The following is a 17451-nucleotide window of genomic DNA, read 5'->3' on the forward strand; positions in this document are numbered from 1 at the left end:
ACCTGCCAACTACAGGCCTGGGTCTTGCCCACTTTCCTGAAACATGGGGGCAGATCCCACATTGGGGAATGGTGCTCAGAAGAGTCATAGTCGCATGTCAAGGAGCCGCATGGGCTCCTGAGCCACGGAGCGAGCATCCCTGCTTTCAAGCAACAGTGGCGGCAACACTGTGACCACGTATTGAGTGAACTACAAATGAGCTTCAGGAATGGCTTCGCTGCTGAAAGCAAGAGCATTCGTCATTGAATAACATTGTGGCTTGCCTGTATAATTGGATTTCCATAATTTCCTTTTTTTTAAAATGTAGACTTCAAAAAGCGCACAGTTTCGCTAACGTATCACATTTGCCTGGGTGGTTTTTGGCCCAGAGGCAGAGCAAATAAGCTTGTGGTGGTGATTTGGAAGTGAGCAGAATGGCAGAATGTAATGAAGACTCTGAGGCCATTTATGCAGGGCTGTTTCCCTCACGATCACCCCGCCGACTGCTCTGGCGCTTCGTTTTGATTATGCATGCCTTTCCCGACTGTCAGAGGTCGCCTTGCTCTCCCTGCAGGTTTCCACATGTTTTGCCCATGTTTTCCGGATGTTTTGGTTAGAATCCAGAAAACAAGGGCAAAACGCGCAGAAACACGCAGGGAGCGAGAGGCAACCCCTGACAGTCGGGAAAGGAATGCACACTCGAAACAAAGCACCGAAGGAGTGGGCCGGGGTGACTGTGGGGAAACAACCCTGCATAAATGGCCTGAGTGTGATCAGGAACCCCCTCTATTTTTTAAAAAAAGCAGAGAGAGATGAGACGGTAGGAGAGGCTGTACAGCCTGTACAGAGAGCCAGTGTGGTGTAGTAGTTAAGAGCGGTGGTTTGGAGCGGTGGACTCTGATCTGGAGAACCAAGTTTGATTCCCCACTCCTCCACATGAGTGGCGGAGGCAAATCTGTTGAACTGGATTTGTTTCCACGCTCCTACACACGAAGCCAGCTGGGTGACCTTGGGCAAGTTACAGCTCTGTTAGAGCTCTCTCAGCCCCATCTGCCTCACAGGGTGTCTGTTATGGGGAGTGGAAGGGAAGGTGAATGTAAGCCGGTTTGAGTCTCCCTTAAGTGGTAGGGAAAGTCGGCATGTAAAAACCAACTCTTCTTCTTCATATGTGCAGTGGGTCATGGATCCCCTGCAGGCTGGTTCTGAATGGCTGGATGTGCATCCTGTCTGCAGGCCCATGCTAAGCTTGTATTGCACCCGTTTACAGCCTGTGCAGTGAGCAACTGAACTGGTGCCAGGGATGGGGTGGGGAACAGGAACAGGAGGCTTTGGCCTCTTTGTCCTTACTATGGGCCTTCCAGTTGGCCACTGTAGGAAAGAAGATGCTAATCTAGATGGTCCGTTGGTCTGATTCAGCAGGGCTGTTCTTAAACTGTTTTGATCTAGATACCATGTATCTTGCTTGCTGTCTTGTTTGCTTTGCACTTCTGGGATTGTGAATTCATATCTCATAGTTCTCAGGGCCAGTGGAGAGGTTCTTAGAAAAAGGCATTATGGTGGGCTTGGAATGTGATTCTTACACTGTATGCAAATAATCTTATGTTCAAATCCCATATGAGTCCCATACAAGCAGGCAAATGCAACATAGTTCAGAGACAGAGCGTATGCTTTGCGTGCACAAGACCCCTGGGGGAGCCCTGGGATTTCTGGTTAAAGGAGGCCTTGGAGAGCCGCTGTCAAAATATACAATATTCAGCTGTTTGGGACACAGGGTCTTATTCCAAGACACTGAAAGACTGGACAATTCTACCAACTATTTTGTCAGATTGCACAGAAAAGCCATTGAAATTCATAAACATCAGCACAACTTTAACAGAAAAGAAGAGAGTTTAAGAATGAATAAGGCTTGGCTTCCTGTCCTGAAAACCTCCAGACTAACAAAGACTACAGTCCACAATAGCCATGCGGATTAGCTTTGGATTTCACACATTAACAGATCACTTCAGGATATAATGGTTCCATATTAACATACCACACCCTCATTAGCACATTATCTTGATACTTACAGGACAATGATTAGCACATTACCTTTGATAATTTTTGCAGGAAAATGATTCAGCTCAAACCCAACCCCTTTCTGACTGTATATTACTCTTCCTACACACTTGACACTGAGAGACACTGTCCTTCAGTGTTACTCCTCTGAAGATGCCTGCCACAGCTGCTGGCAAAACGTCAGGAAAGAAAATACCAAGACCATGGTCTCACAGCCCGGATAACCTACAAGAACCAATGAACTCAGACCGTGAAAGCCTTCAACAAAATTTGTTTTGGTTTTTTGAAATACAAAAAGAAAAAAGGGAAAGGGGAAGGCAGGAAAAGGATAACATTTTATGCGTACCTTGTAACCCACAATTGTTTATTGGCCATATTACTCTTGATAACAGAGCAAGTCAGTACTGTGAATTGGAGAACTGTCGTACTCAGGCAGGAGTGTAGCGTGCAGGCAGTAACCAGGCCCAAGGCTTGGCCTCTGGTTTCAACAACAGCAATGGGAGTACTGTGTTGACCAGAGCCTGACGCAGGCTTTTCTCTTCCCGTGGACCGGGCTAGACCAAGGTAATTAGCAGGTAAAGGAGTAAAGGCACTTACCAGTCCAATCTCCTTGTCTCTCAGATCAGGCATCAGTTTGCACGCCGGGGTTGACTGGGATGACTTCGGTTGCTGGAGCTTCTTTCAGTCAGTGGCCTTCAACATGTGTTGAACCCACAAGAACTCTTTCAATCTGCCTGGCCTTTTATCAGCCTTGCGGTTCCAGCATTTTCCACTCCTTCCTGATTAGGCTTGATTGTCTTTGCTTTATCTCTCAAGGCCCACCTGGCCTTTTGCCTTCGTTCCCTTAATTGAAGCCGGACCCTGATTCTCTGCTTCTCAGCCGGCTTGGGAGAACTTGCAGGCGAGGAGTCCTGCTCTTCTTGCTGTTCTGTTTGCTGCCAGAATGAGCAGCCCTCATCCCCTGCCATGGGCCTTGGTGGCTCTGATGCCTGTTCCTGCTGTTCCAGTGCAGTCATTGGAGGAACGGGCCCAGGTTCCCACTCCTCCTCTTCCTCAGAGGAGGAGGGCAGCTCAGGTTGGCCTACGACAAGAACTGCAGGTGATGAGCACGGCAGACCTGAGAGGAGAAGCAGCGGCTCACACCTGGCTTTTACAAATGGATTTGATCTAACTCTGTTGATCAAGGACAAGGATACAGGGGCAGCCCAATATGGCTTCCTAGCCCAAGCTCCATCCTCCTGTGGTGCCCCACAGAATGCAAGGTGGGCTGCAGCCAAATGGTGCAGTGGTTAAAGGGTCGGTCTAGGATCCCGGAGATCCATGTTTGAATCCCCACTCTGTCATGGATGCTCACGGGGTGACATTGGGCCAAACACTTTCTGTAAGCCTCACCTGCCTCACAGGGTTGCTGTTAGATCACGATGTTCAGATCTGCAGAAGTGAGCTGTGACTCATTAAAGCTCGTACCCTGCCAGAAATTTTGTTAGTCTTTAAGATGCAACTGGACTCTCAGTCTTTTCTAGGGTTGCTGATATGTGTTTAAAATGCAGAAGGGGAGAATGATGTTGTAAGCTGCTTTGGGTCCCCGTTGGGCAATAAAGCAGGGCATAAATATGCAAATAAATAAAAAGAAAGAGCCATCGGAGTGACAGAGGCATAGGTGTGTATATGGGGTATCCCCCACTCCTCTGAAGAAGCCTACCTTGCACCTGATGGAATGGGAAGAGGTGCACCCTCTGACCACACCTCTGCCGTTTGCCTCTGGTTGAAGGCGGCTGCTGCAGCAGCTGCCCAGCAACTGGAGGGATGGCCAAGGCATGACTGTAGGGGCATGCACAGTTCCTCCTCTACCTTGGTACCCTAAACAACTCCTTGAGGCTCTGCAGTGATATGAACTCAGAATCTTGAAAACCCATACACTTTCTTAAAGTAGCAGTAGGTGTCAAAAATTAATGCCAGGCTTTTTAACGTCACCTTCCAGTCAGTTAAGGTGCTGTGGCCAAGGTCTTTCTTAGCCATGACCATCCAGAGAAGCTACCCAAGATTTTACACTAGAGGGGAGGGGCTGCACTGAGAGCCCCACCAGTAGGGATGCCAGCCTCCGCCGGAATTACAGCTCATCTCCAAACTACAAAGATCAGTTCCCCTGGAGAAAATGGCTGCTTTGGAGGGTGGACTCTGTGACATTGTACTTCACTGAGGTCCCTGTCCTCCTAGGGTTGCTATCCTCCAGGTGGTGGCTGGAGATCTCCCACTATTACAACTGATACCCAGGTGACAGATCGGACCACCTGGAGAAAAGGGCTGCTTTGGAAGGTGGACTCTATAGCAATATACTCCATTGGTATCCCTCCCCTCCCCAAACCCTGCCTCATCCATCTCCAAAATCTCTAGGTATTTCACAACCTGGAGTTGGCAACCCTATGTCCTCCACAGGCTCCATACCCAAATCTTCAGGAGTTTCCCAAACAGGATCTGGCAACCTTACCTCCCCATCCCCTGCTGGTGGCCAGGGGGAACCTGGCAACCCTACCCATCGGCCTGCAGCCAGCTGCCCGGTTACTGTGGAGTTGGTGTTGATCCCTCCCCCCGCTGCCTCATATTCATGGGGGGGGGGGAGGAGTGGTCAGCTGTAGGATTTTGGGATGCCCCCCCACCACATAGTTGATTGTCCAGTCCCTTTGCTGTCTGAGGGATTCTGAGGCCCCTTCCTTGAGTTGAGCCTAATACCTCAGAATCACTAAGGCTGTCTTTGGAGTTTTTTCATTAGAATCCACTAAAAGATGCAATTCATTTGAGTTTCATTTTTTCCTCGTGGTTAACTACTACTGAATATAAAACAAATCCTCAAGCGTATAATCTAAGATGCCAGTCCTGTTTAAATTATTTGCCTAAATCCCCTTGAAAACATGAGCTGCCACTGAGCTTGTTCCCTTGAGACTTAACTTTAGTTGAATTGGGACAGGAGCCAGGTGGTGTAGGAGTGGCAGGTACAATTTACTGGGACCTGGAGGTCTGATCGGGTTGCCAACTCTGGGTTGTGAAATACCTGGAGGTTTTGAGGGTGGAGCCTGAGGAGGGGATGGACTTCAATGAGGTAGAATGCCAGAGAATCCATCTTCCAAAGCAGCCACTTTTTCCAGGTGAATTGATCTCTGTCACCTGGAGATCAGTTGTAATAGCGGGAGATCTCCAGCCACCACCTGGCAATCTTAAGTTCTGACCTGAATTACAACCCATGACCATACTCTTGTTTTTTCTTTTCTTTTATGAGTCATGAGATTGGATGTGTGGGTTAACAAGGCTTGTGGGTGGGAATCTCCTGTTGTAAGGTTGTTCTGGCCTCAGAACAATGAGGCTTGGGGCCTAGGGTTGCCATCTCCGGGTTGGGAAATACCTGGAGATTTTGGGGATGGAGCCTGAGGAGGGTGGGGTTTGGGGAGGGGAGGGATTTCAATGGGGTATAACTCCACAGAGTCCACCTTCCAAAGTGGCCATTTTCTCCAGGCAAACTGATCTCTGTCTCCTGGAGTTGTAATAGCAGGAGATCTCCAGCCTCTACCTGGACCCTGTTGGGGCCTAAGAGACTAGAAACATAATGAAAAAGGAATGCAGGTAAAATTTAGAGGAAGGTGATCAGATTGTGAATGCAGGAGTGAAGAGGCGAGGGAGGGAGGGAGGGAGGCCAAACTAGGCTCCCTGAGTGGCTGGGACCAGGCTAATATCTCATCCTTGCTGGCACTGTAGCCCAGAGGGAAGGCATACAACCTCCCAGCAGCCCTTGGTCTCCTCTGGCTACTGACTGCAACCAGATCTCCTTCCTCCTGTAGCCACTGGGCTTCTGGGAACCCAAAGAGGAAACAGCTTTCAGTGCCCTAATGCAAATTGTTGACGGATTCTTGCAGTTTTGATCTTAGCCCCTTATCCTTTCCTCTCCCATTTCTCGAGGCATAATATCCTGGGAACTCCTGAATATTTAAAAACAATCGTTTCTTTACCTTGGCTGAACTAACTTCTATTAATTGAGGTGTTTCCCCCCCCCCCCCCAGTGGTATAACGGAGCACAGCTTAACCGCAACTGTAAATGAGGAGTTTGGGAATGCAATGAAATACAATCTGTCCTTGGGGAGAAATTAATATTTTTAAACCATTTCTCTCGCATATGCAAACATTGCTATGTGTGCTTCCAAACACAGGCTGATTGCTCATTCCGGAATTCTATTGACTTCTTTGCATTAATGATCACGTTTGTAGTTTTACAGAGAGATGGGCTCAATAGCTATTTCCCCTCCCTGTTCGATGCCTATAAGCAATGAATGGAGATGGGCCAAATCATTGTAAATGCCCCAACCTGTGGCCTGACTTTCTAATAATATCCTATCAATCATTACTAAACAAATGCCAATGAGGCGGCTGGCCACCCTAATGAGCGGGTGACGTCTGCCAGCTCTTTATTTCTCGGGTTATGTGCAATGCAGTCATTCAGTGAGCAATTTCAGCCGGAGAGAAGCGTATGAGGGCAGACATAAAGGATGGGAAAATGGAGGAAGAGGCTGTGGAGGCTCAGTACGATTAAGCAGAATGCGAGTTCACAAGTCATTAATTCTGCGTTACTTTACATAAAGAAAGCGTTGAGAATCAAGTTAATTAATATACAGAAAGTGAATGTTTTAAATTATTTTTGTAGGAGGAAACAGGAGGGTTGTTTCAAAGTTCGGCTACAGCATCTGTTAGCCAATTGTTCAAAATGTGGCAGAGTTCATTCTATTTTAAAAAGTGAAAAAAATAAGGTTCAAGCATTGGGTGGTTTTTCAGGCCGGGTGGGGAAAAAAAAAAAAGAACAGACCTCTGTTTTATTGTCATCTACAATTCTCAGTTCAGACCTTTCGTCCAGAGCATCTGTGGGGGACTGAACTTGCAAGCCCCCGTTTCTCCCGCGTAGGAGTGAGAGAGCTACACAGCAATCCTGACAGCCCATTCCTGTAATTCCTGTAATTACAACTGATCGCTGGACTGCAGAGATCAGTTCCCCTGGAGAAAATGGCAGCCTTGGAAGGCAGATGCTACGGTATGCCACAGGTATAGGTGAAATTCCTTCCCAAACTCCCCACCCCATAGGCAACACCCCCAAATTGCCAGGAATTTCCCAGGTTGGAGTTAGATCACTCGCACATTCTCAGGCTAACCTACCTCACAAAGTTGTTGGAGGATAAAATGTAGGAGAGGAGAATAATGTAAGTGGCTTTGGGTCCCCATGGAGGAGAAAGGGAGGGTATAATGAAGTAAATCAATAAAATCACACAAAACAATAATTTAAGATACTGAAGTATCTTCATCTGAACATGGATGCTTTAGCTGGTTCTTCATGCAATTGGTCTTGCTGAGCTTGTTCTTCAATATTGGCTGCTAGAGGTCTTACCCCTGCTGATTGGATTTTATGTTATTTGGTTGCATTTATTAGCCATAATGGCTATAAATAGTTACTTACCCAGTGTTTAGAAGCAGGGTTCTTCTTTATACGAGTTGCTGGAGGGAAACAACTGGGAGACTTTGGGCTCCATGCCCTGCTTGTAGGTTTTCCGGGTATATCTCATTGGCTACTGTGGAAACTGGGATGCTGGTCTAGTCTAGATGAACTTGGGTACAATCCAGCAGGGCTCTTTGTACGTTTGTATTAATCTGTGTTCATTTGTGTCTAGTATAATTTGGTGACAGACCTAATTCTGTCTCTGATGTTACTTGACTGTTTGAGTTCTCTGTTTAAAAAAAAAATTTTTTTTGGCCCTGTATCCCCAGAGCCTATCAGTCACCTTTTTAACAGCCTTTGTGTATGGACCACAAAGTGTCCAGACAGTTCCTGCTTTTCCCTTCCCATCTGCCACACAGCTGGCCTACATAGGTCTGGCAAGAGCCCAAAGCATTCGCAAGCTCTTTCCTCGAATCGGTCAAATTAGCCGTTTCCCTCAGCTCAACTTCTCCCAGTAAGTCCAGCAACCTCCTACGAACCTGTGGTGTCAGAGTTCTCATGAAATCAGCTTTGGGAATGTTTTGTTCCCCACAAACAATATCAAAGCTCACTGGGAGCAGCACTAAATCCTCATTCTCTGCATAACAGGGTACACATGAACACATGAAGCTTCCTCATACAGAATCAGACCCTCGGTCCATCAAAGTCAGTATTGGTTCTTGTAGGTTATCCGGGCTGTGTAACCGTGGTCTTGGAATTTTCTTTCCTGACGTTTCGCCAGCAACTGTGGCAGGCATCTTCAGAGTAGTAACACTGAAGGACAGTGTCTCTGTGTCAAGGGTGTAGGAAGAGTAATATATAGTCAGAAAGGGGTTGGGTTTGAGCTGAGTATTGTCCTGCAAAAGTAATGTGCTAATCATTGTCCTGTAAGTATCAAGATAATGTGCTAATAAGGATATGGTATGTTAATATGGAACCATTGTATCCTGAAGTGATCTGTTAATGTGTGTAATCCAAAGCTAATCTGCATGGCTATTGTTGAATGTTGTCTTTGTTAGTCTGGAGGTTTTTTAGAACAGGAAGCCAAGCCTTATTCATTCTTAAACTCTCCTCTTTTCTGTTAAAGTTGTGCTGATGTTTATGAATTTCAATGGCTTCTCTGTGCAATCTGACAAAATCAGCAGTGGCTGAACATGGACTGACACAAACAGGACACAGGGTCTTATTCCAAGACACTGAAAGACTGGACAATTCTACCAACTATTTTGTCAGTTCCTGGCAAAACGTCAGGAAAGAAAATTCCAAGACCACGGTTACACAGCCTGGATAACCTACAAGAACCAATGAACTCTGACCGTGAAAGCCTTCGACAAAGTCAGTATTGTCTACTCAGACTGGCAGCCACTCTCCAGGGTCTCAGGCAGAAGTCCTTTACATCACCTACTTGCCTAGTTCCTTTAACTGGAGATGCCGAGGATTGAACCTGGGACCTTCTGCATGCCAAGCAGATGCTGTACCACTGAGCCACAGCCTCTCCTCAGTTTTTTGAGATCTGTTTGGGGTTTAGAGAGGCCTTCTGCTCTGCTCCCCCCCTTGTGTTCCTTGTAAGGCTCTCTTGTGAGCTCGGCAAGCCTCATTATCTTGGAGTTGTAGCCTCTTCACCTCCAACACATTGGACTGGTTTATATCATTCCTCATGGATCAGACTCAAAGGGTTGCCACTGGAGATCAGTTACCGGTATCTTCAAAGTGAGAGTTGTCCTTTGGGGTTCCAGCTGACACATCTTATTCCACGTATTATTCAACCTCTGCGTAAAGCCTTTGGGGGAAATCATTTGTAGCTTCAGAACTGGATGTCATCAATATGCGGAGGACACCCAGCTATATATCTCTCTGTCCAAATCCCTTGGTCATGCAGACTTGAGCCACTGCCTGACTGCTGTGGTTAAATGGCTGAGAATGAACAATTGAAACTGGACCTGTAGAAAACAGAAATAATGCTGGTTTAGAGTGGGTGGATGATGGGATGTGTGTGTCTAAAGTGCCGTCAAGTCGCAGCCAACTTACGGCAACCCCTTTTGGAGTTTTCATGGCAAGAGACTAACAGAGGTGGTTTGCCAGTGCCTTCCTCTGCACAGCAGCCCTGGTATTCCTTGGTGGTCTCCCATCCAGAAACTAACCAGGGCTGACCCTGCTTAGCTTCTGAGATCTGACGAGATCAGGCTAGCCTGGGCCATCCAGGTCAGGGCGGATGATGGGATATGATAACACAAAAGCAGCAGCCGGAAACGCGATCAAACTGAAATGGAGGAGAGTGTTGTTTTGAGGAAACTTTCTACCTCACCAAAAGGCCCTCATTTTAATGCAACCCCCCCTCCCCCAATTTGGAATATTCAACACTGTTCTAATTGAGGCTTTCACTCTGAATTTCATGGCTTTATGATATTGCACTTTCCAGAGTAGGTCCCTAACCTGAGAAGATTACACTGCAAAATTTGATATAATAAAAGATAGACTGGGGAGGCATACGTGTTCATAGGGGAAAGTCCTGCTTCTTTGCCTGTGTGTAAACATTAGCTCATGGAAATAGGGTTGCCAACCTCCAGGTGGTGGCTGGAGATCTCCTGCTATTACAACTAATCTCCAGCCAATAGAGATAGGTTCACCTGGAGGAAATGGCCACTTTGGCAATTGGACTCTATGGCATTGAAGTCCCTCGCCTCCCCAAACCCCGCCCTCCTCAGGCTCCACCCCTAAAACCTCCCACCGGTTTCCAAGAGGGACCTGACAACCCTACACGAAAACCCTGACACTTTCTCAAAGGCATAGGAGTGTGACTTTTGCTGCTTGTGGTGTTGTGTCATACCTTTCTAAACATCCTGTAGGTCAGGTGGTAAGAGACGGCTGGCTTTTCATTGGCTGTATAAGCACTGCTTACAGGGCTCTAAACAAAATGAGTCAAAATGAATGCTTCATGGGTTTGGGGCGGGGAGGGAAGGCTCAATTTAAAGACTTCAGATTATAGTCTAAAGTTAAATTAAAATCTCAGTGTGAATTGGTTAGCATGTGTCTCTGTGTGATGGCTTTCAGGGTTACTTGAATTCCTTTATCTTGAAAACAGGTTGGCATGCATATTAATGAGACCCAGGTGTTAATGCCATGCTGTTTTCTTTTTAACTAAAATTTTTTTTCTTTACATTAAAATCAGGGGCTTCTGCTGCAAGTATTTCTTCGGGTAATTATACAGCAATGCTTTGGGCACAGTGTTTTCTAATCCATCCTCCCTTTTCCGCTTGCTCCACCAGAGTCCTTAGCAAACAGTGAAAGACACTGATGGCAATGAGATGCTTATTCAAAATGAAGTCCCACAGGAATCTTTTCCCAGCTGTTCCTCTTTTCTTTGAGTCTCACCCATTGCTTACAATGAACAGAACAAGAACAGCAGGATCATCTTGGGAAGTATGAGTGTGCCTGTGTTTTGATTTATTTTACTGCATTTATAACCCACTTTTCACTCACACCCCGGGCACCCAAAGTGGCTAACAGCATTCTCCCCTTCTCACTTTTATCCTCACAACAACCCTGTGAGGTGGGTTAGGCTGAGTGTGTGCCATTGGACCAAAGTCTCCTGGCATAGTGGGGATTCAAACCAAGTTCTCCCAGATTCTAGTCCAACCCTCTAATCATTACACCATGCTGGATCTTCGACTCATGTGGGACTTTCAAAAGGAAGATCTGGGTTGTTTATGAGATGACTGAGAGCCAGCATGGTGTAGTGGTTAAGAGTGGTGGTCTGGTGCAGTGGACTCCGATCTGGAGAACTGGGTTTGATTCCCCACTCCTCCACATGAGCGGCAGACACTAATCTGGTGAACTGAGTTGGTTTCCCCACTCCTCCACATGAAGCCAGCTGGGCTATGACCTTGGGCTAGTCACAGCTCTGTTAAAGCTCTCTCAGCCCCACTTACCTCACAGCGTGTCTGTTGTGGGGAGGGGAAGGGAAGGGGATTGTAAGCCAGTTTGATTCTCCCTTAAGTGGTAGAGAAAGTTGGCATATAAAAAACAACTCTTCTTCTTCTGGCAATGCCAGGGGAAGAGGCTGAAAATAACCAGAGAGAAAGATAGTGGAAGGTTGTACTGGAGCCCAGAAATTATCCATAATAGTTTGAGCAGAAGAACACTGCTGAGGCCCCCTCAAGGCCTGGAGTGAACTGACGTGGAGTTTGGCGCTGAGAGCTAGTTAAGAAAGGACCTGGAATGACTTCGGAGGGCACCTCCATAGTCTACTGACTTATTACAAAACTAAAGGTGTTCCGAAGTTTAAAAACGGGTGTGGGGGATCCTATCTGTGGAAATTTTACAATACACATACTTCTCTGAAGGCTGCTCTAGTTCTCATGTGAAAGCAGTGAATGTGTGTGCTGGGGTTAATGGAAAACAGTGTGTTTTTAAAGCCCAACTGGGACATCCTTTGTCTCTTGACGGCAGCTGTGGGTAGAAACCAGGTTGCTCTAATCAATCTGAGGGCATTTTAAATTTTTGATGTTGGGTGTCATTCAAGTTGAACGGAAAGGTCACAGACATCATGGAAACAGTAATTTCTCCATCCAGGAGAATCTGCAGAAAACCTCCAGCCTCTTGCCTTTCCTCTTCTCCTTATTCTGCTTTTACTTTCTGAAAAATAACTTGAGATTGTGTTAGCAGCCAGTGGGAATTATATGGGCTTCTGCAACAAGACAGGATGACCTAGGTTTTCCAAATATTCTAGCCAGTTCAAAATGAAATTCCCAGTCTTGAGACCAGGAACCAGTCTTGGTGAACTACCCCAGAGTGGTTGCCCCTTTTAGGGAAAAAGAAGAAAGAAAAAAGAATGTGCAACATTGGCCTTTGTGATTGGCTGACAACATAAAGCGTCTGGATTGGGTAAGCTTGGTATAAATATTTGGAGCTTGGCCTTTGACACATTACACTGTTAACAGTACAGACCTTCTTGCACCTCCGGTTGCTTCTTCTATCTTCTCGTCTCTAGATTCAGACACGGCCACTTTTGCTTAGTCCTGACTGGGTCGGAGGAACGAGAGCACCAAATCCACATGGAAACAGGTGCCTCTTCTCTGAGTATTTTTTTTACCAGTTTTCTCTTTCTTCATTTAACCTTTACTTACATCTTAGGTATCTAGAGATAAATGGTGAGTTAACCCCAGCAAATATGGAACATGATGCGTTTCCTAGGCTGTTGGATTCAAACATAGCAAGGAGTTTGGCTGTCTGTTTTTATACAAGAGGTAATGGTTAGGGCAAGGCCCTCTATGTGCAAATTCTTCATGTTTCTCCTTTGAGTTTGCCCACTGTCCGTTGCCCAAAGCACCCTGAAGGGAAGACTTGGGAGTTTGTACAAACAAAACAAACAGCGAGGACAACAGACTTTCCCCCCTGCTCCAAAGACTGTCTCTCGCAAAATATGATTTCTTTTTCTCCCCCAGAAAAAAATGGCTTCGTCTACAGATTTTATGGATGAACAAACAGGCCAAATGTCATGTTAGTTTCTCCTTTTTGCGGTCCCTGTGTGAGTGGCACAGGAGGGTGAGGCAGCTGAGACAATTGTCTATCAGTCTTAAATGGCTGCCAGAAGCAAATGCTCATATAATTTGCCTGTGGGTGAGCTAAAGACATCCATGTGTTACTCTTCATTCTGCTAGGGAGGCTTTGCATGTCATCATTTGCTTAGTGTTGGGACTTATCTGGGTGAGGGCAAACAGCATTTTAACAGTGGTCTTAGATCATTTATGCATGGGAGTTTTACCTGAGGGTCATTGCTCACTGGACCCACTTCCCTGTTGGGAATCTATGCACCAGCAGTCTCCAAGCTCAAATCAAGTCCCACCCCTTTAATGTTGCTTTGTAATTGACTTGCTTGTAGTGCTTACTGTGAGAGAAAATTCCCCCCAACCCAATTGCCACATAAAAAAGCATTTTAAGAACAACAACAAAAAAAGGAGCAATCTGAAAGGAAGGGGGGTGTCGAAATCCAAGCCACGGTTTTAAAAAGATTTCCTTCTACTCACAATGAGCTCCCAGGAAGGCAGGAAGTATTAGAATCCCTACCTATGGACATGCTGCTTTGTAATTCGCTGTGAGAGAAACCAATCTTGTGTGTCCTGCACTTTGCCTTCTGCATGGAGATTTCACCTGGGCTGAGCTCAGGGAAGATGGAAGAGTTGGAATGAGAGGAATGGGAAGACCTGGACATTGTGAGTGCTGGACACAAGGTCATCTCTAATGGACGGAAAACTCATGCATAACTCCAAGGAACAGCCGATTCAGACTGGGGGCGAACACGACTGAAAGTACCCATGCATAAATGACCTTAGTGGGTTCTTCACCTGAAATGTAACCTGACTTCATTCCCTTGCATATTTAGGGTTGCCAGGTCCCTCTTTGCCACCAGCGGGAGGTTTTTGGGGTGGAGCCTGACTAGGGTGGGGTTTGGGGAGGGGAGGGACTTCAATGCCATAGAGCCCACCGTTGCCAAAGCGTCCATTTTCTCCAGGTGAATGGAACTCTATCAGCTGGAGATCAGTTGTAACAGCAGGAGATCTCCAGATAGTACCTGGAGGTTGGCAACCCTACTCATGGTCCAGGGTCAAATCCCACTGTGCGATAAAGCTTGTGGGGTGATCTTGGGCCAGTCACTCTCGGCCTAATCTGCCTCACTGGGATGTTGTGAGGGTAAAATGGAGGTGGGGAGACTGATGTAGGTCACCCCAACTTCTTTGGAGGAGGGGTGGCATTAAAATGTCCTGCATAAATAGAATAATATTGAAAAGCCATGTTCTGCTTTAGCTGTCAGTCTTGATCCTTTTCTCTTGCTAGATGCAGATGGACTATTCGGCTTTTTTTTTTTAAAGGCAGTGCATGATTTTTATATGTACATATGTCCATCCTTCATTTACAAACAGATGCAAACTTCTTCCAGGTTGGTGGTGATATTTGTTGGTCACGTTTCAAGGATTAGCCAGTCAGTGCTGTTCACAACCAGCTTTTCTCCGTTCAGATTGAAACAAAAACGGTGGAATAGGGTTTTCTTTATAAGTCACCCTAAGAAAGAAAAATGCACATTATGACTGAATGTGACCAGGGTGTTTTCAAACAAATCCTGCCATTCTACAAATGTCCACTTGTGAACAAATTAATAACTGTAATAGAAATGGAGGGCTAGTTTTCTTGGCCACTAGTTGCACTGTTTTGCATAATTAATTCTGCCATTGTTACTCAATGAGAGGGAGTACTGAAGCCCCACCCCTGTCTTATTCAACCACACCAGTATCTTCCAAAATTTTACCAGGCATTGCCAACATGCCTCCAACCATATCTTCATATCTTTGTACCGATGAGGGCTAGAAACTTGGCATTTATTTGAAAACAGATACTGAGATTTTTTGGCACTTGTGCAGAAGCATGGCACACACTGTGCCCTGCATATTGGTATGCTCTTGCAAAATGCATAGGTGAACGAGAACAGATTCTACCTTTGCCATAATGGATTGTTGCATTATCTGTTTCTAGAGGCTGTTTTGCAAAGAACATTGCTCTGTGGGTTATACAGCAAGGGAGTAAGCAGATGGAACAGCCAAACGGTAGCAAGGAAACTGCAGAAGTGTAAAGAGGAATTAAACAAAAAACAAAACAAAAAAGTGTCTCTTGTAAGGAAAATCTTCAGGATAATGCACCCACCCCAATTTCTGCTGGTGGACAAGAAAGACAATGAAGTAAGCTCAGATCTAGGCAGGTTAATTAATCAAAAGTCATGCAGTTAAATCAGTGAAAATAATCTGTTACAAAACAAGTGTTGTGTGCATACATGGAGACATAAGCAGTTGCTAAAATTGTAGAAGTCACACACTTCTTAAGTCGCTTTTTCTATTTTTAGTCTGCACCAGAATGTTAAGTGGTTTATGACTATTGGGTTTTCTTTGGGCATCGACAATAACATGAAAAAGTCCCCATTGCATCATCCTTCTGTGAGTTAACATGGTGTAGCTGTAATATTTCTGTTGCTGAATAATCAGTTGTTTTCATCTTACGTAATCATAAGGGCTATATACAGGAATGCAGATGAAGACACTGTATATGGGGGAGTTTATTTTACTGTATTTATTCATGTTATTTATAGTCTGTAAAGCTGTCATGTTCAGAGTTGTGCATACCAGATTTTGGATTAGCTGGTCAGAAGGCAGAAAAAGTGGTATGTATAATCTTGGCTTGATATCTTTTAGCATCTCCTATCTTGCTTGGCTTATTGTTGGTCCCCCAAAGTTGCATCTCATAGTAATGCAGAAGTTTTGCTAAAGAAAGCTCTGAGATTGAAAGAAAGCACCCAAAGGATTGATGCCATATCCAGACAGAGGAAAATTGAAAATGGTCACTTGTCACAAATGTCATCTTGGAAACCTATGATGAACTCGAGAGGAATAAATTTTGTGTGTCGGCCATTTGTTCAAAGAACAATCAGAGCGCCTTTTGTGAAAATGGATTAAAGGGAATGATTCATCTCGTTAGTGATGGCCGCCATTTTTAAAGATGGCAGCTGAATGCTGAGATTAGAAAAGTGAGCCCCCAAGGCTAAATTTCTTCCTTAGCACCTCAATTGTGAACTTCAAAAATAAAAAGATCCCTCCCCAAACAATTCCCTGCTCCAGAAGTGTACAGTACTGCAGTTGTCACACTGGTCTGGTGGGCCAGAAGTGATAGAGTGAAGGAAACAGTTGGTCAGTGTTGGTCCCATAGGTGGCTAAATGCACATGGGGCTGAGAGTATCTGGTAGGATGGAGTACCGGAGCAGCCAGAAGGAAGTTGGAAGAAGGATCCAGAGGGCAGGCTGGTGGTGCTTTTATCTAGAGACGAAGCAGGCAGATTGACTGAACTTCCTGAGACAAAGAAGGCTATGGAGTTTCAATTAACTCTGGTCAACCTGCATTCACTCCTCATTGGTAACTGCAGTTAGTGTTTAAAAACCATTCTTGGAACAAGATGGCGGGGATGATTTGCATGCATGAGCCCTCCAACAAGCTGGGTTTATGCACATTTTCCCTGTAGTCACAGGTGAGGTCTGAATGCAGCCACAATTTCCCATTCCAGTAGGTTCAGTATTGTCCGAGTAGACAATACTGACCTTGATGGACCAATGGTCTGATTCAGTATAAGACACCTTCATGTGTGTGTGATCACTTTAGATTTTTATTGTTCATCACTTTGGAAATTTATATTGCAAGATCGAGAAAAATTTCAAAAATGAAATAAATGTTTTCTCAGTTCAATTTGTAACCCACTGTTGATTTGGGATGCTCAGAACAGTGAACAAAAGGTTTTCCCAGGCGGTTTCTCCTACAGCCTCTAATTAGGTCCAGACCCACATGGCTTTTACAGGAGATTTTGCAAGTGTTTTTAATTGGAAAAGCTGCAAAGGTCCCAGCTGAGATATGAGCTGTTGTGTGTTCAGAAAGAATTTTAACCCCTTTCTCCCCATGCTGTTTGCCCTGTTATGGGATACATACAGGCAACAGACAGTCTATATGTGTCTGTCCCCATTCCAAACCGGGCAAACACAAGCTCTGGGGGTCACCTGGGCTCAAGAAAACAGTGAATTTGAATTGGGAGCCCCAATGGCCCATTTAATTAGGCCCTTTGATCATCATTTGGGGGTATAGTCTTCAAGCAATCAAGAGATTTGTGGTAGTGGGGTTGAGGTTATTTGTAAAAGGGGTGTGGTATGAGGGGGAAAGGGGAGGTTTAACCCTTTCCATCCAGGCATTGTCCTGATTTCAGTTGGCTTCTCTGGAACTATCTTCCCTACAAGGAAAATATACAGGCACCACTGGAAACCTGAATGTTCTCCCTCATGGGTAAACAGCATTTCAGTGTGTGCATATGTCTATGTGCATTTGTGGAAT

The sequence above is a fragment of the Euleptes europaea genome, chromosome 13 (assembly GCF_029931775.1).
Source record: "Euleptes europaea isolate rEulEur1 chromosome 13, rEulEur1.hap1, whole genome shotgun sequence".
Lineage (NCBI taxonomy): Eukaryota > Metazoa > Chordata > Lepidosauria > Squamata > Sphaerodactylidae > Euleptes > Euleptes europaea.